General features: G+C 50.0%; 1 non-coding gene across 1 annotated transcript; it reads left to right on the forward strand.

Annotated features, from left to right (window-relative positions):
* Positions 1 to 2506: 2506 nt before the first annotated feature.
* On the forward strand, positions 2507 to 2579 carry TRNAG-CCC (transfer RNA glycine (anticodon CCC)). The gene has a single exon. It is a non-coding gene; the product is annotated as a tRNA-Gly (tRNA).
* The last annotated feature ends 21029 nt before the right edge of the window (positions 2580 to 23608 follow it).

A 23608-nucleotide genomic window follows, 5' to 3' on the forward strand; every position in this document is an offset into this window, starting at 1 on the left:
GACCTTCCTCACCACTGCTGGTTTCCAGTCCCTTCAGAGGCTGGATCAGCCCCCAGAGGAAGGGTGCTTTCTGGAAACACTCACGACTGTCTGTGGGGCCATGGCCTCACACCCTGCCTGAGCCCAGAACAAGGCTGCCAACAGGGTTTCAGAGTCTTCAGTCTTGATTTCATTTGTCCAGGGCACATGCCAGGGGCTCTGCCAGGTGTGAGGCCCTACACGATGGCCAGTTCCTAGAGGGATCTGTCGCTCACGTGCCAAGTGAGCAAAGCCAGGCAACTCCCCAACATCCATGTCCCAGGGACTCGGGCCCTAGTCCAGGCTCTCCCTGGAGGGCCCACTCCCAACACTCTTCCCTACCTTCCATCCTCCCCCTAGAGAACTCTTACTTGCCCTTCCAGACCAAGATAAAGTATCATCTCTTCCACAATGCTCCTCTGAACTCCCACCCTCGCTGTCCCCAAGGTAGTTCCTCCATGCTTCCCTCTGTCCAGCCTTATCTAACAGCAGACTCATTGTCTGGTTACTTGGAGGTCTCTCCAGAGACCCTGAGAGCTCTTCCTCTCTGGGGTCAGCTTCCTCTCTGCAGGGTCAGGAACTATGTATTAGCTATCTAGTGCTACATAACAAACTATCCCCAAACTTAGTGACTCAAAACAACGGTTATGGGTCAGTTTGCAGGTTTCCAGAAGTGAGAAATTTAGCACAACAAGGACATCTTGTCCACAGAATTTGGGGCCTCAGCTTGGGTCTGGAACTGTCAAAAGATCATTCACCATGGCTGGTGAGAACCAGCTGGGCGCTTCCATGTAGCTTGGGCTTTCTCTCAATATGATGTCTAAGTGCCAAGGACCAGCATCCCAGGAGAGGGAGACAGAGACAGACAGGAAGAAACTATATCATTTCTATGACCTAAAATTGGAAGCCATATAGCATCACTATTCTGTTGATGAATATGGCCTCACATATGTATCCAGAGTCAAGGGGAATAAACACTTCTTGGTGGAAGGAGAAATAGTCACACTGTAGGGAAAGCTCGTGGGGTAGGATAAACACTGAGGTGTGGCCATGTTTGGAAAATACAATTTGCAGTAATCAGTGTCCAGCAGGTGCTAAATGAAGGCCTGGTGAGTAAATGAATGAGTGAAAGGAATGAATGAATGACTCTTGTTCTGCACTTCACATCTCTTCTCTGTCCTCACGCAACGCTCAGTTAAGATGCCAACCAACTCTGACAAGCCTCAGGGCAAGTCACAGCCCCTTCTTTCATTCTGGAAGCTAAGAGGCCATGAAATCCCTTCCCAGTTCCGAGTTCTCAGACTTGTCCTAGAGTCTCAGTCACTGTGGCTTCAGGGAACAGGGCCATGGAGAAGAGGATTGGTGAGGCTGCCGGGGGTGGAAGGGATGTGATTTCCTTGCTGATCCACAGACAGGGTTTCAGGAAGCAGGTCTATAAAACTAAAATACTAGGAGAAAATTTCCTTTGCAAGGTCTTCAAGGTTTTGATAACTGTCTCTGTTACTTAATATTCTTAGGATAAAAAGTGTTACTTGTACAAGTTGATTGTATTTTCTGAACTTGAATTTTTGTTTTTCTCTCTTATTCACCTTTCTAGGCACTCTCTGTTCTCATCTTCCTAGAGGTAACCAGTATTCTGATGGTGACAGAGGAAGTGGAGTGGGGTTGACTACTTTAGAAAGTAACATTCATAGTAAGATCTAAAGGAACAAGATGAAGCTATTCAAAGAGGCAAAGGAAAAGTGTGAAGTACACAGGTCCTGAAGCAGGAATAAGTTTGCTATGTTGAAGAAAAAAATTGAATAATAGAATAAGTGATATAGGACACAGCATGAGTTAAAGGAGGGGAGTTAGACAATTATACAAAGTTCTATAATACAGGCCACGGTGAACTTTGGATTTTACTCTTAAGTGAGATCAGAAGCACAGAAGAATTTCAAACAGAAGGGCAACATTATTGAGCTTGAATTTTTATTACTGTGTGCTTCCTCAGCTTTTCTTACTAATAACAGAACACACTGAGACCTTAAAAGGTCAGGCTCTGAAGAAGGAAATGGCAGCCGACCAGTATTCTTGCCTGGAAAATCCCATAGACAGAGCAGCCTGGAGGGCTACAGTTATTGGAGTCGCAAAGAGTCAGACATGACTTGGCATCTCAACAACAACAACACCTTGTTTTCTTTGAAATCCTAACTCTATAATTACAATCACTGTATCATAACTAAACCTGCTGTCTTGCTTTCTGCGGGAAGGTTGATACCACACCACAGCTCTCATCAATGATACTTCTGATGCTATTTTCCTTAAGAGGCATATTGAAACAAATATGGGATCAAGGTTCCCTAGTGTAACGCCTCTGGGGAAAGATTTGGCCAGATCTTTGTTTTTTGGGCTGTAGGTGACTAGGGAATGTAGGCAAGATCCCTCCCAACAATCACCCAGCAGTTCCATCGTGTGAGCTGGTTAAAAAATATTTTCTTAGGGGACTTCCCTGATGGTCCAGTGGCTAAGACTCTGCACTCCCAATGCAGAGGGCCCAGGTCTGATCCCTGGTCAGGGAACTAGATCCCACATGCCACAACTAAGAGTTCATATGGGGCAATTAAGATGCAGCATAGCCAAATAAATAAATATAAAAAAATATACATACACATATACTTGGACATATTCTTAACCCATCAGAAACCTGGAACAAATAAAATATTTGATATTTAAAATAAGGCCAGGCTCTAGTGCTTTGCAAGCACTGTTTCTGTAATAGGGCAAATGTGACTCACGCATGGTCATCAGAGACTCCCTCCACCCGCCATACTATGATGGTAACCAGTGGGAAAGAACAGAAAAGCCTTTGGTGAGGGAGGAGCAGGCTACTGGGAGGGTTGAGGGGAAGAGGAAAGCAACTTTGAGGACCTTTCTGGTGAGCTATGGAACAGATCTCCTGTGACATTCTTGAAGAGAGAGAGTGGAGACTGAGATACTTTTCACAGTGACTTTCGGCTCTTGGACCGAGCTTGCTTGCACATGACTGCACAGAATCTGAGCCAGAGGGACACTGGAGATTGTGAGGGTTGCATCTCACTTTGACCTCACGACAGTGAAAGAAACAGAAACGCTCATCCTTTCCTTTCAACAGCTGAGAAGAGTCAGAGGCCGACCTTAAACAACATGCCTAAGGCCATAGCACTGAGGGGTGGCCAAGCCAGGGCTACAAACCCAAGCTCTCTGATCTGGAGGCTGATCTCTTAGTGATATGACCACTATGTGAGACCACCTCTTAAATGCCCTAAGTAGGAACTGGAGGAGCACAAACATTCCACGAGAAAGCCGGGCCAGGGGTTATTTCCCCGGTGGGAGAGGAAGGGCTTCCAGTCCCTACCTACTCAGGTGCCACCTTCTCTGGGAGTTACCTGTGAGTACCCCAGCTCACAACATATAGAAACAGGTGCTGATCTTGTCACCTCTGCCTGAACCTTATCTCCCTCAGTGCAGGGACCACACCTGCCCTGCTCTCTCCCCAACAGGAACAGCCAGCCCAGCCCCAAGCACATGGAAAGTGTCCACTAGAACCCTGGACTGAACTGCGGGGAGGGGGCAGGGATTAATCTGAGCTTTAGAGGGAGCTTTTAAGAAAGTCAAATCTGGTAACACAAATTCCAACATCCCAAATTTAGCCTCAGCTGCTCTAATGTTCTCAGCTCTCCCTTTTGCATTTGCTTTGTTGAATGAAAGTCTGGGGCATCTGTAAAATGAACTAGGATCATCTGATAGAGCCAGGGTTCCTGTCCCTTCCAGACCCAGGCCTCCTCTCAACTAATCATCGCATGCTCACACACACACACACACACACACTACACACATTCTAAGCCATGTTTCTGAGGGCCCCACTCTCAGTTCAGTTCAGTTCAGTCACTCAGTCGTGTCCGACTCTTTGCGACCCCATGAATTGCAGCACGCCAGGCCTCCCTTTCCATCACCAACTCCCGGAGTTTACTCAAACTCATGTCCATCAAGTCCGTGATGCCATCTAGCCATCTCATCCTCTGTCGTTCCCTTTTCCTCCTGCCCCCAATCCCTCCCAGCATCAGAGTCTTTTCCAATGAGTCAACTCTTCGCATGAGGTGGCCAAAGTATTAGAGTTTCAGCTTTAGCATCATTCCTTCCAAAGAAATCCCAGGGCTGATCGCCTTCAGAATGGACTGGTTGGATCTCCTTGCAGTCCATGGGACTCTCAATAGTCTTCTCCAACACCACAGTTCAAAAGCATCAATTCTTCGGCGCTCAGCCTTCTTCACAGTCCAACTTTCACATCCATACATGACCACTGGAAAAACCATAGCCTTGACTAGACGGACCTTTGTTGGCAAAGTAGCGTCTCTGCTTTTGAATATGCTATCTAGGTTGGTCATAACTTTCCTTCCAAGGAGTAAGCGTCTTTTAATTTCATGGCTGCAATCACCATCTACAGTGATTTTGGAGCCCAAAAAAATAAATTCTGACACTGTTTCCCCATCTATTTCCCATGAAGTGATGGGACCAGATGCCATGATCTTAGTAACCCCCAAACTTGTTGGCATGACACACACAACAGTCTTCCCTAAGAAGTGGGATCTGGATCCACTTCTACCCGTCCTCCATCCCCTCTCATCACTCCTTGCTTTGAGTCCTAAGGTAAGTTCTTAACCTCTCTAAGCCTCCATTGCTGCAACTTAGAACAGGGGCAATAAGAAAGCCTGGCATGGGACTTCCCTGGTGGTCCAGTGGCTGATACTCTGCGCTCCCAATGCAGGGGGCCCGGGTCCGATCCTGGTCAGAGAACTATGTACACATGCCGAAACTAAGAGATTACAAGCCACAACTATAAAAGAAAAGTCCCACGTGTTGAAAATCCCAAAGGTGGAAGATCCTGGGTGTGACAACTGAGACCCAGCACAGTCTAAATGAATAAATAAATATTTTACAAACTTCCCTGGTGGTGCAGTGGATAAGAATCCTGGCAATGCAGATGTGGGTTCAATCCCTGGCCCAGGAAGATTTCACACGCGTTGGAGCAACTAAGCCCATGTGCCACAACTGCTGAGCCCATGCAACGAGAGAAGCCACCAATGAGAAGCCCACACACCACAACGAAGAGTAGACGCAGCCTTTGGCAACTAGAGAAAGCCTGAGCAAAGCAGCAAAGATGCAGCACAGTCAAAAATAAATAAATCTAAAAAAAATGAATGCCTGGCACATGGTAGTAACTCATTCAAGAGTTGTGGAATGAATGAAAAATATTAATATCTATTTTGTAGGGCCATTGAAGGGGCCGTGCACACAGGGAGCACTCAATAAGTAGCAGTTGCACTGTTATAAAAGATGTGGAAGGACCAAAATACACTGCACTGAGAGTCTGTGTTGCCCCAAGAGTCTTCATGCCTTTCACAGCCAACATTCCTTACTGTTTCTGCATAACCACATCTCCCTGTGATCTAAGCATTATGAAGAAACAGTAACAAACAAACAAAACACAAAACCAAAGCAACCAGAGCCAAGTAACTCCATAACTGTCCCCTGTGACCACACACATGCCAAGCATAGCTTAGCGAGGCCGGTCCAGCCACCATGGAGAGGCAGAAGTGGCGATGAGATCCAGCCAAGGAAACCTGAGACTGCTCCCGGGGGGTGGGCACCAAGGCAGCCAGGGTGAGCAGGGTGACAGACAGGCCTGTGTGCACATCTGCCCAGCTAGTGCCAGGGGTACAACTCTGCCCCACGTGTCTGTGGGTAAGCGGGAAGGGGGCTCGGGAGTGAGCTGAACAGGGAATCACTGCACCAGAAGAGGACCATGCAGAGGTCAGGTTTCCACCCCATGGAGCCCACCATCAACCCCACCCCCACCCCCGCCACATGGTGGCTATTGCTTCTCCACTGACTCTTGGGGGTCTTGCTCTGCACCTGGGGCTCTCCTCTCTGCCTTGCCCCACTGCTCATGGTAAATTTCCCCAGGGGGCAGGCCAAGGGCTGGGGCAGGTCCCAAGTGGGCTCCAACTGCCCATCCTACCAACATCTGTGTGTACATCTGAGTGGTTCTTGGGAAAGGACCCACGATGACAAGATAAGCACTCAACAGAAAGGTGCTACCATCATTGCTGATGCAGTCCAGCCCCTCTGGAGCCCGCCCAGCTGGGGATCACAGTCTCCTGTGTGCAACTTCTGTCCACTCACTCCCTAAGCCAGCAGCCTGCCTGGGGTGCAAGTAGTGGGACCCTCAGCCCCCCAAGAGGTGGGTGTCTGTGTTGGGGATATAGCCTGGATTTGATGGACCTGCCAAAGCCTGGTGCTCTGGACCCGGCCAAGCATCCTGGACCATGCATGCAGGAGGCTTCTCCCAACTCTCCAGCCATCCCAATGGATCACAACCCCAGACCTGAACTCAGACCACTTCTAGCCTGGTGGCTTTGCTTTCTCCCACCTATTCAGCACAGCACTTTCTGGGTGACACGGACTTTATCTGGCTTTGCAGAAGGGACAAGGAGAAGGATAACTCTTGGCCAGCAGAGACATGCTTTTGGTGGGCCTGCTCCTTCCTTGGGAGTCAACTCGGAGGCCTGGAGGGTCTAGGCCCTCCCTGAGTAACTGGCAAAGTGGGCTCGGCTGGCTATGTGCAAAAGTACCCACCAGAAAAGTAGCACTCTACACCCCTACTCCTCTACACACATAGCTCTCTCCAGTGAGGGTGGGCTGAAGCACAGCCCCATGCCCCCACACCAGGGCAGAGTCTTCCAGGTCAGTTCAGTGCCTGGGCACCCATGACTGCTCCTTACTCCTCCCCTCCCTGGGCCTGTGAGAGTAGAGAGGGCTTGGGGCTGCCCCATCCTCCCAGCCTGGACAGGCACCAACCCCAGAATGTTCACTTCTGTTCACTGTTGCGGCTGGTTGATTCATTGCTTTTTTTTTTTTAATCAACTATACAAGTAGAGCTAAATCTGTAGAAAATTATGTAATCAGAAAAGTGCAGAGAGAGGCAAACACCATTATGGGATTTTCCCTTCCAGTCTTTAACCCCCCTGTTCTTTTTTAAAAACACAATTGAAATCCTAAGTATTTCTCATTCTGCTCTTCTATACCTAGTTCCCCTTTCCTGCACCCTTGGGCTTCACCTTATATCAGCAAGATTTCCCTCATCTCACCAAACTCTCTTTGTAAACACCATTTTTAGAGGCTGCATGGTCTTCCCTCACTGGGCTGACCAGGGTGTGTATGGACATTCCCCTCATGTAAGCTTTGTTCACTCGGTTTGTGGTATTGCAAAAGCAATGACATGGAAAGCTCTGCCTGCATTCCAAAATGTTTCCCTGGGATAGATTCCTAGAAGTGGCACTGTTGGGCAAGGTGTGAGGATATTTTTAGGGCTCTTGGTCTCAGTCGCCCAATCGCCTCTCAGTTTACACTTGATAAGCAGAGCCTTCAACACACTGTGCCTGGTGCCAGTGACCCAGGACCCCCGACCACAGACCTTGCTGCTCTGAACCCGTCATCTTGCCTCCACTATCAATTCTGGGATGTCTAAACCCTAAATAGCCTCCTTTCTCCCATACCCCCAAAGGCCACCTTCCCCCCACATAAAAAAAAAACTGTGCTTTATTGACTATGCAAAAGCCTTTGACTGTGTGGATCACAATAAACTGTGGAAAATTCTGAAAGAGATGGGAATACCAGACCGCCTGACCTGCCTCTTGAGAAACCTGTATGCAGGTCAGGAAGCAACAGTTAGAACTGGACATGGAACAACAGACTGGTTCCAAATAGGAAAAGGAGTACATCAAGGCTGTATATTGTCACCCTGCTTATTTAACTTCTATGCAGAGTACAAGATGATTGAAATGCTGGAAGAAGCACAAGCTGGAATCAAGATTTCCAGGAGAAATATCAATAACCTCAGATGTGTAGATGACACCACCCTTATGGCAGAAAGTGAAGAACTAAAGAGCCTCTTGATGAAAGTGAAAGAGGAGTGTGAAAAAGTTGGCTTAAAGCTCAAATTTCAGAAAACTAAGATCATGGCATCTGGTCCCCATCACTTCATGGGAAATAGATGAGGAAACAGCGGAAACAGTGTCAGACTTTATTTTTGGGGGCTCCAAAATCACTGCAGATGGTGATTGAAGACATGAAATTAAAAGATGCTTACTCCTTGGAAGGAAAGTTATGACCAACCTAGATAGCATATTCAAAAGCAGAGATATTACTTTGTCAACAAAGGTCCATCTAGTCAAGGCTATGGTTTTTCCAGTGGTCATGTATGGGTGTGAGAGTTGGACTATAAAGAAAGCTGAGCACCAAAGAATTGATACTTTTGAACTGTGGTGTTGGGAAGACTATTGAGAGTCCCTTGGACTGCAAGGAAATCCAACCAGTCCATCCTAAAGGAGATCAGTCCTGGGTGTTCATTGGAAGGACTGATGTTTAAGCTGAAACTCCAATACTTTGGCTACCTCATGCAAAGAGTTGACTCATTGGAAAAGACCCTGATGCTGGGAGGGATTGGGGGCAAGAGGAGAAGGGGACGACAGAGGATGAGGTGGCTGGATGGCATCACCAACTCGATGGACGTGAGTTTGGGTAAACTCCGGGAGTTGGTGATGGACAGGGAGGCCTGGCGTGTTGCAATTCATGGGGTTGCAAAGAGTCAGACACAACTGAGTGACTAAACTGAACTGAAACATGTTTGGAAAGCGTTCTTGGCCCAGGAGATTAGAATAGCAGTTCCAGAACCCCTCTGTCACCGGTGAGCTGGGAACTCAGGCCTCGGGTTTTCACAGGTCACAAAGGGCACCTGAACTGGATCATCCCCAAGGCCCCCGGCCAGGGGCACAGGCTGGAAGTACAGGAGTCAAGAGTCCTGACTGGGCTGTCCATTGGCCTTGGCTCATGTCCCAGCTTTCACCACTTGCCAGCGGCATGCTCTTAGGTAAATTATTTAGTAAAAGCCTCGATCCTATATTCTGTAAAATGGGAGGGAAGGAAATTAAATTACCTCTCAAGGTATTATGATGGTTGAACGTAATTATATACTGAAAAATTTCATATTGGGAAAATAAGAACAGTGCCTGGCAGAGAGGAAATACAACAGAAAAGGTTTGATGCTATTGCATTTGCAGACATGAACACAACCAGAGGGGTCCTCTGTGGTTGATATGAGCAGTCAGGAGAGGGTCAGTGCTCCCAGCCCACAGCAGCATGGTAACCTAGCAGCTGTCATCCCCATCTTGGTCTGACCAGAGGTCTGGCTGCGCTGCGCCCCTTGGGCTCTGAAACACGATGCTTCCCTGGGAGGGGAGTTGAAGGCCGCTACACCAGGTGGTTATCAAGGCCTAGGCCGCCAGGAGGCTTGGGAACATAATCTCCGGAAAGAGACTGAACTCACTCTCTGGGGAACAAGGACACCAGGCTCTGATAAGCCTGGTCGAGCAGATGAGAGGAACTGTACCTGGGGGCTTGGGAAGAACCTGGCTGACGTGGCCTGCAGGCATCTCCCGGGGGCTTCAGCGAGTTGGAAGCTAGATCCTTAAACCTAGGTGGTGGAAGGTGGCAGCGAGATGGGAACAGAATCCTCTCTGTGGGCTGGGGATGGAGAGAAAGAGCCAGGATCAGAAACGTGCTTTATCGCCAGGGTCCAGCCACAAGCCCAGCATCCAGCCACGGGGCGCAGCCAGGGCCTTCCGGGTGACTGGGTGGCTGGATCAGGGTGGCTCATGCTCTCAGGGGAAGGCGTCATGGTTTGAGCCAATGGGTGTCCTGCTCAGCAGCAACAGGAATGCTGCTTCCAGGACAGGATGTCCTCATGGGGGAGCGTGGGTGGGAGTGACCCTCCGCATTTTACAGATTCCAATGGGAAACTGAGGTTGAGAGCAGTCAGAAAAGGTGCCTGACGGGACAAAGTGAATCAGGGGTCAAACAACATGTGAACACAAGTCTCCCACGCCTCCTTTTCCTGAGCAGGGCTTGTGGCTTCACCAGCCTGTCACAAAAGGGAACAAGAACCCTGGAAGCAGTGGATGTGTTCAAGTTGGCAGCATAAATCAAGTGAAATGATTCTATGTCACAGGAATTAAGTTTCTGTGGCAAACTCTGTTTCTTAGTGGGGAACATCAGAAAGTAGCTGCTAGGAGGTATCTTCTTTCTCGCTGGCTGGAAACTCAACATTTAGGCAACAGCCATTAATGTCCACTTCAATGGGCCCTGTTACCTAGGGAGGTGCCACTCTCTCTCTCTCTCTTTCTCTTTGCTAAGAGAACCCTGGTTTTGGTCAAGTCTCCATCTCCCTCATGTCTGGCTCCATCAAGGCACGATCATTAGTCTAAGCCAGTGGTTCCCAAACCATGCACCAAGGCCCCTAAAGGAGGAGCAGTGAATTCACTCCAGCACCAAGTGATAACTGATATTTTTAAGGGAAATGCAGTGATGTCTGAGAGAATCATGAGAACTGCTAGCTCAAGGCACTTCACAGTTTTCACAGCAATAACACCATACCTTGTAAAGCCCGGTTCTCAGTGATTGCCATCATAAAAAGTACCACAAGAAATCTATATAAATAGGAAAACAGGATGTGGGGTCCAATCTAACGCCTAGATTGAGAAGGTATGCAGTGCCCATCAGGCACACACAACTTACTAGTAAATAGTTGTGGTTAATTAGCCAAAAAGGACCTACTGTACGGCACATGGAATTCTGTTCAATATTATGTGGCAGCCTGGATGGGAAAGGGGTTCAGGGGAGAATGGATTCACGTATATATATGGATGAATCCCTTCACTGTTCACCTGAAAACTACCACAACACTGTTAATTGGCTGAATACAAAACAAAAAGTTTAAAGTTTGAAAAAAACAACAAAAATAGTTGCAGTTAATTAGAAATGACATAAAAAGACTTTTTTTCAGTTTACTTTTCAAATGGCTACTGAGTTGCTAGGCCATAAATACTTATTAAATTGTTCATACCTAATTAATAAGGAAAACTGTTTGGTATTTCTTAATTTTTAAAAAAAATTTTTGGCCAAACCCATGGCATGTGGGATCTTAGCTCTCCCACCAGGGTTCACACCCATGACGGCTGCAATGGAAGCTCGGAGTCTTAACCACTGGACCGCCAGGCAAGTCCCTATTTATTGTTTTGTTTGTTTGGTTGGTTGGTTGAAGATGCCACGGAAAACTACTGAGGCACTACAGGTGCTATAATTGAGAAAGTCTGGAAACCTCTGTGCTCTGCTGTGCTTAGTCACTCAGTCATGTCCGACTCTGCAACCCCATGGACTGTAGCCCACCAGGCTCCTCTGTCCATGGGGATTCTCCAGGCAAGAATACTGGAGTGGGTTGCCATGCCCTCCTCGAGGGGATCTTCCCAACCCAGGGATCGAACCCAGGTCTCGCGCATTGTAGACAGATTCTTTACTGTCTGAACCACCAGAGAAGCCCTGGAAACCTCTGCCCTAAGCTAATAAGAATCGGCCACTTGTGCCTGGCACCTGTCCATGGGGGCCACTGTCCCCATGAGACTGAAGATAGGGACACATGTGGTATGGTTGGGGAACTGACTCTCTCACCCTCCTGCAGGGTGAAAACAGACTGGAACACACACACAAGTGCTACCGGGGAGCACCTTGTGAATTCAGGGAACGGCCCTCACCCTGGCACCTGTACGGAGGACAGCAGAGCAGAGGGACAGGAGACCTGAGCCCCTGATACCATCACTGAGCTGCGGGACCTGTCCCCCCTGCCTCTAGCCTTCCTGCCGTGGGAAACAAGACGTTTCCTACTGACTAAAGTATGTGAGTCAGACTGTGCTGCTTGCAGCGCATAGCATTCCAAGGTATAAACACAGGCACAGTGATTCGGGCCGCGTGAGAGGACCTAGGGATGCGGAGAGGGGCAGCAGGGCCCTCCCCTCGAGCAGTCACGGGGCAGGGAGTCGCTGCAAGACTCCCTGTGGTCAAAGTCTATACAAAGCTCTCCGGGGATGGGGCCCGGAGGACTGCTCTTCTCAGGGAAAGAGTGAGGGCAGCAGGTGCAGGAGTCTTTGGGGGGGCACTCTCTTCTGGCACCAACCATGCATGTGGCACTCTGCACTGAGCTCCCTGTTCCCACGTGTTTCCTTCACGCACCGGAGCTCCGTGAGGGCAAGAACTCAGAACTCACACAGTGCAACCTCAGCCAATAAGCTCCTGTACAACAGTGCATTAAGCAAACAGAAAGGACTGTAGGAGTTAAACGAAGAAGAGGGTTAGGGAAGAGAGAGGGCCTCCAGGAGGAGAGACCAGCATGGGTAAACGCGTGGATGTGTATTGACATAATATAGTAAGGGCCTGGCTGCTGCTGATGCTGACCATCAGTCCCTTCCCTGGGGCAGCTCTCAGCTTAGTGCCGACAAAGGCTTGATGGAGGCTGTATGTCTAATTCCAAACGCAGGGCCAAGGAGGATGCTCCGAGGGAGAATAACAGGGAGCCTGCTTTAGACTGGGGGTCAGGGAAGGCCTCCTGAGGAGGTGATACCCAAGCTTCATTGTGAAAGCACGAGGAGGAGCCAGCCAGGTGGAGCGGGGAAGTACGCTTCAGAGAGAGGGGAAAGGGCAGCAGAGGCCTCAAAGTGCAGATGCTTAGCAAGTGCAAGAACAGAAGAGAACAAGCCAGAGCTGCCAGACTTAGCGGCACCCATGCACACAAGTCAAATGTGAATTTCAAGTCACAAGTCACAAGCCAAATGAGGAAGCAAACACTTCCCCATTTTAAGTATGGGTTGGTCAAAAAATTTGCTCAGATTTCTCTATACAACGTATCAGAAAAACGTGAATGAACTTTTTGGCTGACCCAATATGTCCCAGAAATGGTATGGACCTAATAGAAGCAGAAGATATTAAGAAGAGGTGGCAAGAATATGCAGAAGAACTATACAAACCAAGCTCTTAATGACCCAGATACCCATGATGGTGTGATCACTCACCTAGAGCCAGACATCCTGGAATTCGGTCAAGTGGACTTTAGGAAGCATCACAACAAATAAAGCTAGTGGAGGTGATGGAATTCCAGCTGAGATACTTCAAATCCTAAAATATGATGCTGTGAAAGTGCTGCACTCAATATGCCAGCACATTTGTGGCCACAGGACTGGAAAAGGTCCGTTTTCATTCCAACCCCAAAGAAATTCTGCGCTGAAGAATGATCAAACTACCACACAATTGAACTAATTTCACATGCTAGCAAAGTAACACTCAAAATTCTCTAAGCCAGGCTTCATCAGTGTATTAACTGAGAACTTCCAGACAAGCTGGATTTAGAAAAGGCAGAGGAACCAGAGATCAAATTTCTAACATCCACTGGATCATAAAAAAAGCAAGAGAATTCCAGAAAAAAACATTTACTTCTGCCTCATTGACTACACTAAAGCCTTTTACTGTGTGGTCAGTGACACAACAAACTGGAAAATTCTTAAAGAGATGGGAATACCAGACCACCTTACCTGCCCCTGAGAAATCTGTATGCAGGTCAAGAAGCAACAGTTAGAACTGGACATGGAACAACAGACTGGTTCTAAATAGGGAAAGGAGTATATCAAGGCTGTATATTGTCACCCTGCTTATTTAACTTATATGCAGAGTACATCATGCAAAATGCCGGGCTGGATGACGATCAGTTTTAAGCAGAGTTGTGGCATCAGTAGAGCCAATGTGGCAATGTGGGTAACCGCAGGGACTGAGATCCAGAAAAGCTGGATCTGGTCTGGCTCTGCCACTGGAAGCTTCGTAGTCTCCACTGAGCTATCAAGCATTCTGTGAGTCTATTTCCTTATCTGTAAAATGGGCGTGATGCTACCCCCACCCCCCTCCACCGGGTTGACGTGTGCACACCCGTTAGAAGAGTTGCCAAACCTGTCTGCTCTCACTGGCACTGTCTCCAAAAGATCACCCTGGCTCTGTAGGGAACATTGCAGGGAGAGAGAGGAGACCAGAAACGAGGCAGGGAGACCACAGAGGAGGCTGTCCCGGGGGAGTGACACTGACTGTAAGGTGGAGGCATGGTGGAACAAGGCTCCACATGCATATCAGGAAGGCATGAAACCAGACGTTCCCTCTTCTCCCGACTGCTCTGGCTGCTCCGGGTAGGCAGAACAAACCCGTCCTGCCCTTCCAGTGGCCATTAGGGTGAAGGGGGGCCCTCCCAGACGCCAGGAGCCCTGGCCAGCTAGAGAGTGGCCTCTACCCTCCAGTGGCCTTCACGCTTCTCCCTTCCTACAGAGGCAGGAGTTGGCTCCGGGAGCGTCTGTCTCCATGGATCAAAAGGCACTCTACATGCAAATCAAGAAGGAAATTACAACAATGTGAAGCAGACTTGCCTTCTATTTCTGGCACCTTGGTAACTTTAGAAAGTCCTGAAAGATTTACATGGTTTGTCAGTTAAGGAGAATTCCATCCCCCTTTCAGAGTGAGCCACGCCTGCCGAGCTCCTGCCCAAACACTCATGCATTTGAGACGTGCATGGCTGCCAAAGAGGGTGCAGATGGGAAACCACAGCTCACTGCTCACTGCAGAGCCTCAGGCCCAGAGAGCCTGGCTGGCCTGCCAGTCCAGCCCCTCTCTGCTCCCCGTGGGTCACAGCAGCACTCCAGCCATAGCGGCACTCTTATCTGGGATCCAACAGGGGGCGCCAGAGACTGCTTGGGACAGTGAATACAGGCCAGCCAGGAAACTGGCTAGAAGGTTCCAGACCTGGGATCTGATCCCAGGAGCAGCAAAGATGATCACCGTACACTCACAGTGAGCCCTTTCTTCCCATCTGCCTTACAACAAAAAGCAGAGAGATACACACTCTCAAATGACTGGACGAACCCACCGTGAACACACCTTCATCCCCACATACACAGAATATTATAACAGCTTCCAGGTTGCCTCCCAGCTGAGATTGACTAGCAATGTCTGCTAGGGGACAGGAGGTGGGAGTGTGCTAGGCTTTACTCATTCACAGACAGGACAAATCTTGGAAAAGAAAGTTATCAGTGTTCATTAGTTCAAAGAGTTACAGTAGTCCCTGCAGCTCCATAAAAGCTAAGCTTGGTACTGAAGGCCCTGTGCAATCTGTACCCCACCTCCCTGGCAACCTTGATTCCCACCAGTCACCTGCTGGCCTGGCTGCCCCTTGGTGGGCCTCCAACATGCCTTCAATAGATCCAATGTAGCTCTGCCCTCTAGGGTCTGCCTGATGGGAACACATTCTCTTTGCCTTTCCAAAGTCCTCTAGCCCCAACTCAAGGCCAGGGACCCATCTGTGATCAGAAGGCCCAAGCAACCCACCTCTGATCGGCTTCTGGAGCACCTAACCATTCATGGCTTTTCTAAGCCACCGCTTGGTTAATGCCTGGAGAATCACTTGTCTTTTGTGCACGTGAAGTTTGCTTATCTAGACCATAAGCTCCCTGATGACAGGAATGCTGCTTTGTACTTCCCTGAAGAAAGGAGGCAAAACACTTAACTCTGTGCCAAGAACATTCCTGGGGATTTTCACCCATCCTTCCACTCAAGTCTGCTAATAATCTCATGATGTATGACCACCTTCATTTTACAAATGGTGAAATAAAGGTTATATGACTTATCCAAGATCATATATCTAACAAATGCCAGGGGCATGGATTCAGACTCTGAACCCCCTGATTTCAAATCCAGACCTCTTATGCCCTGTTCCAGGATTCCTCCCACCGAGAACCACATTTCCACAGGGGACTCTGAATGGGGCAGTGCTGACCCCCAACCAAAGTGCCTGACACTCAAAAAAAGGTTATGGTCTGATACAGGTCTCAATGCTGAATGGGACATGAGGAGGCAGATGGTGGAGGGGCTTATTGGGTGGTGGGATTTGCCCAGCTCTCTACCCATCTCACTTACCAGGTGTCTGCCAATTTCACCTGTTGAAACCTAACCTGGCTGGTAAGCCACCCAGACCATGCATTTCCTTCTTACTTTCCACCTGCTCCCTCCCTCTGCTCCCGAGCTTCAGTCTTCCACCATCCTGGTGATTCAGCCTTGAACTGCCTAGGCCATACCACTGCTTCAACCACACGGACAAGTCAGAACTACCCGTCACTTGTGCCCTCGGTTTATCTTTAGAAGAAGAATGACTGAAAGGACCTCCACTGGCCAGGATGATTGTTTTGACAGTTTTTTATTGTGCATAAAATTGCATCATTGTTTTGTTTAACATTGAAAGGAGTTAAACTGCTATGAACTTAATGCGCCACCCCCTGTAAACCATTAGGTCCCTTCTGTGTTCCTGACTTTATAAGTCTGTTTCCCTCAGAGGAACATCTGTTGTATACTTAAATGACCTTAGTTCAAAGGCACGATCAACAAAAAATTCTTAACTCCACTAGGAAGCATTTGAGGGTATCCGTTACTCCATGCTGGTCGCGGTATTAGGGGCTTCTCCACCAACAGCTGTGCACATCTGCCTGCGCGGGCCGAGGCCCCTCTCTTTCTGCACATCATTAAAGATGTTCAAGCCCGATTTTCGGCCTCATTCCCGCTCTGACCCATGCAAGCAAGTCTCGCCAAAATCTCCATTTTATGGGCATCGATAGCCAGGCCTCTACTCACATATAATTTCTACCCTGCGTGCGGAGGGAGTGTGATGAAAGATGAGCAAGGGGTGCTCTGCTAATCCTTGGAAAGAACATGAATGAGCATTAGGAATTTCGAGCAACTTGACAAATGTAGGAAAAACAGATTGTCCTGAGCCAAACGCAGAGGAATTTGAGGAGAAAAATGAGCCTGTTGCCGAGAAAGATTACAAGGAGACACCATCTTGGAGGCCATAAAAATCCTATTGGAAACAGAAATGGTGAGGCAGCGGGCTTTCTGGCTTTTGCCTTGATTAGCTCATCCTGATGTTATCCCCATTTTCCAGATGAGTTGACGGACACTGAGAGCTCCTGACTTGAGGAGCGGAGGGCCCAGGCATCTGCCTCCTGCCATCCAGTCTACGGTGGCTGCTGCGTAGGTTAAAAGGAACCTGACTCAGCTTAGAGAGAGGAAGACGATGATGGTGAGGGACTTTAAACGTCTCTTCTTCCAGTTCATCTGCTTTGGGCTCGGCTCTCAGTGAGTCTCTATGAAGTTAGCTGACTGTCGCTATTTTTCTTACTGTTTAGTCAGATTTTCCAGGGGATGTGACTTTTTGAGGATGTGCTGATGGCCACTGCACTGAGTATCAGGGACATTTTGAGCTGAGTTTCTCCAGGAGGCTGAGGACCGGTAGACTGTGCAGGTTGGCCTTGCTCTGGGGCCGAGCTGTCCAGTCTGGCTGGGGACTTGTCCTGGAGAAGAGGCAACTGGGCCCCAGCTCAGGTTTCAGGCTTTGTCTGGGGGCCCTTCCCTAAAAGGGTCATCGGGTTTTCACACACATGGGAACCTTCATGGGTTGTTGAAACTTTTCTGGAAGTTGGTGGATTTTTGCAAGGCTGGTTCACGGAATTATGCCTTCTTGCAGTTGGGAAAAGCACTGCTAAAAATAAAGGAGAGTTTGGGTTTCGCCTTATTTGGAGAGGCCTGGCCTGCACAACCTCCCTCTTCCTATGTTATCTTTTAGAGAAAGTTGAAGAGCTTTATTCACGCACATAGACGTGCACGCACGCACGTGCACACACACATACAGTGTCTTTAAAAGTATAGATCAAATTCCATTGCCAAGAGTTTCAGAGATTGCTGGAATCTCTTCACTGGACCACAGTGTTACAATATTTACTCTCTGATGCTGGTAGCATGTGGACCCATCTGAGTCAGAGGAACCTCAAGGGGTTTGTCTGCTTTGGTCACTAAAATGTTAGTTGAAAGAGAATAGGACCCATAGCCCTGTTACTCTTTAATTTGTCCATTCAGTTTATCAGTCAGCCAGCCAAAGATGATGGAAGCCCATCTGTGTCAGGCCCCATGGTGGGCTTTAAAGAAATGGAGATGAACTGAGTCAGGATTCTACTCTAAAGGAACCAAGGTAACAGTGACTGGAAGTGGAGATGGAAAGGGGAGAGCTGCAGACCACAAAAGCCTCCTGACCTGGCCTGGGGATAAGAGACGGGCTGCCGCAGCTGAGTTTTAGGATCCAGGTGAGAACAGAGACAGAAGAAGAAGAGACTTCCGAGAAGAGGGAACAGCACTGCAAAGGCCTGGGGCGCTTGGAGGATTGTAAGCGGCTCCCTGGGCTCAGTTGGCTGATGCAGGATGAGGTGGGCACATCCGGACACGTGGCCAGCACTCGGGTGAGGCAAGTGAAGACTAAATAGATAGGATCCAACCCTGCCCTTGTACGATTTCCCTTACTCCCCTCTAATCCTGGCCCTGTCCATGTCTTTGTTCAAAATTTCATTTATCATGGATTTTTTTGCATCAATTTTGATTCTAAAAAAGATGGCACTAAAACATTATTTATCTTGATTATTGGGCTTATGGATGCTCTCTTAAATTTTGTTCCAGAGGTGAACATCTTTCTCGTCTTCCCCTAGTTCATTCAAGAGAAGGGGCTTGTGAAGTGGGCAGGACTGCGACCCAGAGGGGGCCCTCTCAGTTCAGAACTTTGTCATTCACCCTGAAGGCAGCAAGGAGTCACTGAAGATTGTAAAGCAGGGAAGGCATGCCATTGGATGTGATGTAGAAAATCTTCCATGGAACTTCCTTGGTGACGCAGTGGCTAAGACTCTGTGCTCCCCGTGCAGCGGGCCCGAGTTCAATCTTTGGTCAGGGAACTAGATCCCACATGCAACAATTAAAGATCCCACGTGCCATGAACTAAAAGATCCTGCGTACCACAATGCAGATCGAAGATTCCATGTGCTGCCACTAATATCAGGCGCAGCCAAAGAAATAAATATTTTTAAAAAGAAAAGAAAATCTCCCAGCAGCAGCAGCAAGGTGGAGGGGGGCAGGGAGGTGGGGTGATTAGAAGCAAGAAGATGGTGAGGAGTGAGTCCTAGAATCCTAGGTGAGTGGTGATAAGGGCCCATGTCAAGGCTAGGGGAATGGGGTTTGAAAGGAAGAATTGAAGGGGAGCAACACACCCTGCAGACTCTCCAACAGTCCCAGCACCCAGCTTCCCTGGCTCCCCTGGACAAAAGAGCAGACAAAGAATTCCCAGGCCCTCTGGTAGGGAGAACAAGATGTGGGGCTTGGAACAGCCTGATGGCCTGGCTGTAGCTGCCTAGGGCTGCACCAGGCTCCTGCTATGCCCACCCCACAGGGGGTGCTGCCCTGCTTCCCGTGGAGTAGAGGCCCCCTGTAGGGCTCCCACCCCTCCCCCAGCACCCCACACCGCCCCCCACAGCCTACCCAGCAGGGGCCCAGGGACTGCAAGCAGGACAGGGGTCCAGTGGCAAGGCTCTGAGCCCCACATACAGGCATGCAGACACACAGGCAGGCAGGTGGGAGGAGGTCTGGTCCCCATTAGGAGCCATTTGCTTGTGGTATCAGGCCAGTGGGGCTGTGGGCTGGTTAACAGGCATGGCCGCTGGCTGCTGGAAGGGGCTGCTGCCTTGAAATTGCACTGATTATGCTCTAATTTCCCCTGCTCCATGCAGGGGGCCCTGAGGACGGCCTAATGCAGGGTGGCAGGCGTGGTAGCCCAAGACAGTACATCCCTCTTCACTAAACACACAGAGTTTCTTCTCTCCAGCCGCTTCCTACAGATAATGCAATTTACTGTCCCTGACGTCTGATTACATTTCACCTCCTCCAAGAAGCCTTCCTGCCCTGCCCTGACCCCAGGGCTCTGCCATTAGACACATCTGGGTCCCTTCCTTCTTCGTCTATGTCCCTCCCCCCACCAAGAACCTCTCAGCCTCTCTCAGATGCAGTTTCTGTAGCAGGAGAGGACTCCGCAAGGCAAACATGGGGTGACAATGACAGGGTGACATAATGAAGGGACACTTTGCTCAGGACAGCCCTGCCTTTCTAAGAGCAGGCTTGGCCTTCACATCCAGATGACCCCTCCACCCCACTCCCCACTGCCCTGCCAAGTTTGACTTATTTCTCTGAAACCACGGAGGAGGAACCTGTACCTTCCCTCACCTCCCCCACCCTCCACCTCCCTGCTCCCCGCCCCTCCCCGCCCCACCCCGCCCCGCCTCAACAAAGAATCCAGACTTCCAGACCGGCCTTGTAATTCCCACCATACCCACAGGAGAGGAAAGTGGAGATAAAGCCTGCTGGCCAGGCGATGACCTTGATGACGCTCCCACTGGGGTGGCGGTGGGGCTGGCCTGGGTTTCCGAGGTGCCCATTTGTAGCTGGGGAACTTGCAAATCCACCACCCCTCCACCAGCCCGGTCCTCTTTGCTCAAGGGCTGGCTGCCTCCTTGCTCTCTTCTCTCTCCCCCTCTCCATCACTGAGCTCCCAGTAGAACCTCACAGCCAGCTAGGCTCTCCTTTTCTCCCTTTGGCATTTCTCTGGCTGCTGCTTCTTCATCTTCTTTTTCTCCACCAACCCATACCTCCCAAGCTTCCAGCTCTTTTCCCTCTTCACTCAACAATACTCATTAAATAGTCAACATACATTTTTTTTAAGGGCCTACAGGCCTTATGTGTCATGGACTCTGCTAGGGGGTGGGCATGGAAGGGTGGGCTCACACAGGGGATGTTCTAGTGGGTGTTCTCCTGTCCTCTGTCATTTACTGACTTGTCTTAGGAGTCTTTCTTGGGCTAAGAGGGAGGTCAGGGCTACTCTATAACCACAGAGGGGAGCAGACAAAGCCAGGCCTCTGGAAGACCATCTTTTCCTCTCTCCCACATCTGCCCAGGGATGCAGAGGCCCCTGTCTGCCCTTCTCCTCCTCCCCCCTTACCACCTTCCAGGGGTTGTTCCTGCCCCAATAAGATTGGGAGTGAATGGGGAAGAGGAGACCTCCTTTCTCAGGCAACTGCTTCTTTGGGCTAGGATGCTGACTAGCCAGAGAGGAACACGAGGAGCGAGGGGCCGGGTCACCGCCAAGTCAGGCCCAGAAGGCACTGCTTCCCCCGCTGGCCTGGCCGCCAGCCGCCGACCGTTTCAAAGGGCCTGATAAACAGCTTGGCGGCCTTGTCTCCCCCACAGGCTGCTCAGGAGCACGGCTGGGAGAGGCAGCACCCAGGGTAAGGTGTTCCTCTGCTGGGTCAAGGTGCTCCAGGCTCCATTCTGGGCCCCCAGAGCTGGCCGCCTTCTGGCAAACAGCTGCGATCCCCGCCTGACCCCACAAGGCCCATCTGTTCACAGTTAAGGGTCAGCGCCCATTCAGGAAGCGGGGCCCAGCAGCACACGCTCAGGCGCCCATGCGTGTGTTCCAGGGCCTGGGTACACCCGGGCACACACGTGACAGCACACAGTCACCCACATGTGCCCACCGTCACAGAAACACATATACATGTTCAGATCACTGAGAATATGTTCAGCCCAGGAATTATACAGCCAAGTAGATTGGAGGAGGCAGGAGGAACTCTTTCAACTGAAAAATAAAATATAGGCTAAGGAGGTTCAGAAACAGCTTTGAAAGGAAAAAAAAAAATTGGAAGGAGCTAAGCCAACATCTTAGTGCTCTTGATGCTATCGGATTGAACTGAGCCAACACAGGGGCTCAGTCCTGCTCCTCAGAGGGGTGTTCCCTCAGGGGCACACCGCCCCTCCACCCTACAGGGCCCAGCCATGCATTCTATGAAAGTCGAGACCAAGCCTCAGCCTCCACTTCCTTCTTTTTTTAAAAAAATTCATTTATTTTAATTGAAGGATAATTACAATATTGTATTGGTTTCTACCATATATCCACAGGGATCAGCCATCACTATTTCCTTCTAAGGCCTGTGCCTCTGAGCATGGGTGGAGTAGACATGGGCTTCAGGAAGAGACCTAGGTGTCAAGAGGCCTGCCCAGCCCAAGGTGGCTAGTGCAGCCCCTTTAGGTCCCAGAGCAGGACGAAGCCTCTCCAGCTCCTCATTTCACAAAAGCAAAGGCTGCCGAGAGAGTGGCAGAGGCTGTCAGCATAGCCCAGCAGGCCTGCAGCAGTTAGGATGGTAACCAGGACCTCTTGGCTCCTCACCTCTCACCCTCTCCTCCTATAGTTCAGCTGGCTTTTGGGAGGCCCTGGCCTGGATCAGCAGCATCAGGGGGCAGAGGTGGCCCTGCCCCGGGCATGCCCAGGTCTATCTTGACCCTTCCATGAACAGGCTCTGAACTAATCCCATGGTTGCTGGCCACTTACTTGAGTATCCTGAGGCGTCCGGGAGTATGGTAGCCCAGCACACAGCCTCCGGGGCCAGACTGCCTGCATTCAAGTCCTAGTTCTGCTACTGGCCAGGGTGTGACCACCACCCTGTCTCAGTGTATCCTTCTTTAAAATGGGAGTGATAATCCCATTCGGCAAAGTCCTTGTAAGATTTCAATAAGAGAGAGTTCCCTGGTAGCCTAGAGGTTAGGACTCAGGGTTTTCACTGCAAGGGGCCAAGGTTCAAACTCCGGCCAGAGTTCAGTCCCTGGTTGGGGAACTGATCCCGCAAGCCATGCAGTAGGCCAAAATTTAAATTTCAGTAAATTAATGTAGGTAAAGTGACTGGGACCCAGTAAAAGCTCAGATGTCACTATAGTACTCCTAGATTCAACCCTGATTGGATCAGTGTGAGCCCCCTTCACTTCCTTTAGTGTACGCAGCCCAGCTCTTCCTGTGCCCCAGAGGGTGGAGAGCAAAAGGACTTCAGGCAGTGGTTTTAAAGTGTAAGCCCCAGACCAATGGCATCGCGTGGGAACTAGTCAGAAATGCAAATTATGGGTCCCACCACAGACCTATAATTTAGATGCTTAGGATGGGGCCCAGTGATATTTTAATGAGCCCTCCAGGTGATCTGATGACTGCTCAAGGTTAAGAAGCCCTGGTGAAGATGTACATGCCACTTGGGCAGCAGGTCCGACACCTGCCTTGTGTCAGCGTTTTATGGCTTTGCCCACAAACACTCATCACTGGGCCCTGCACTTGATCCCAGCACTGTGGTCACCATACCTGCTCCTATCCTGCAAGCACCAGCCTTGCGCCACCCACCATGACCTCTACCGCCCATATGCTGGGGCCTTGCCTGCTCCTGCCTCCAGCCACGTGCACCCCAACCTCTACCCCACACTCAGCCTTTGTCCAGCTGGGCCTGGCCCAGCCCTGGAGGGGGAGACTCAGGCACTTGACTTCAAAGCCTTGTCAGAGGGAGCCTGGTTTGCAGTGGAGGTCAAAGATAAACCAAGAAACAAATCGGCCAGAAAATGTGTGTTGGGGGAAGCTGCCCAGAGCTCCGGGGGAGGTGAGGTGGGGCGGGGGGAGGTGGGCTGGGCTTGTTCTGCACCCCTTCCTGCAGGAGCCCTTTCAGCAGTCCAGGCCACGCTGGACACCCTTCTGCAAGGCAACCTGAGGGGGAGCCTGGACCCCGCCGATCCCACTCCCACCCAACCCCCATCTGAGTCTGAACTGCATTTGTTCTGGCCTGATCTCCTGCATCCCCACTCAACAGAAACATGTGCTCAGAGCTGGACTGACACTTGCCTGGACCCAGGAGCAACTTGGTGGAGGAAACACAGC

The sequence above is a fragment of the Bos taurus genome, chromosome 1 (genome assembly GCF_002263795.3).
Source record: "Bos taurus isolate L1 Dominette 01449 registration number 42190680 breed Hereford chromosome 1, ARS-UCD2.0, whole genome shotgun sequence".
NCBI lineage: Eukaryota > Metazoa > Chordata > Mammalia > Artiodactyla > Bovidae > Bos > Bos taurus.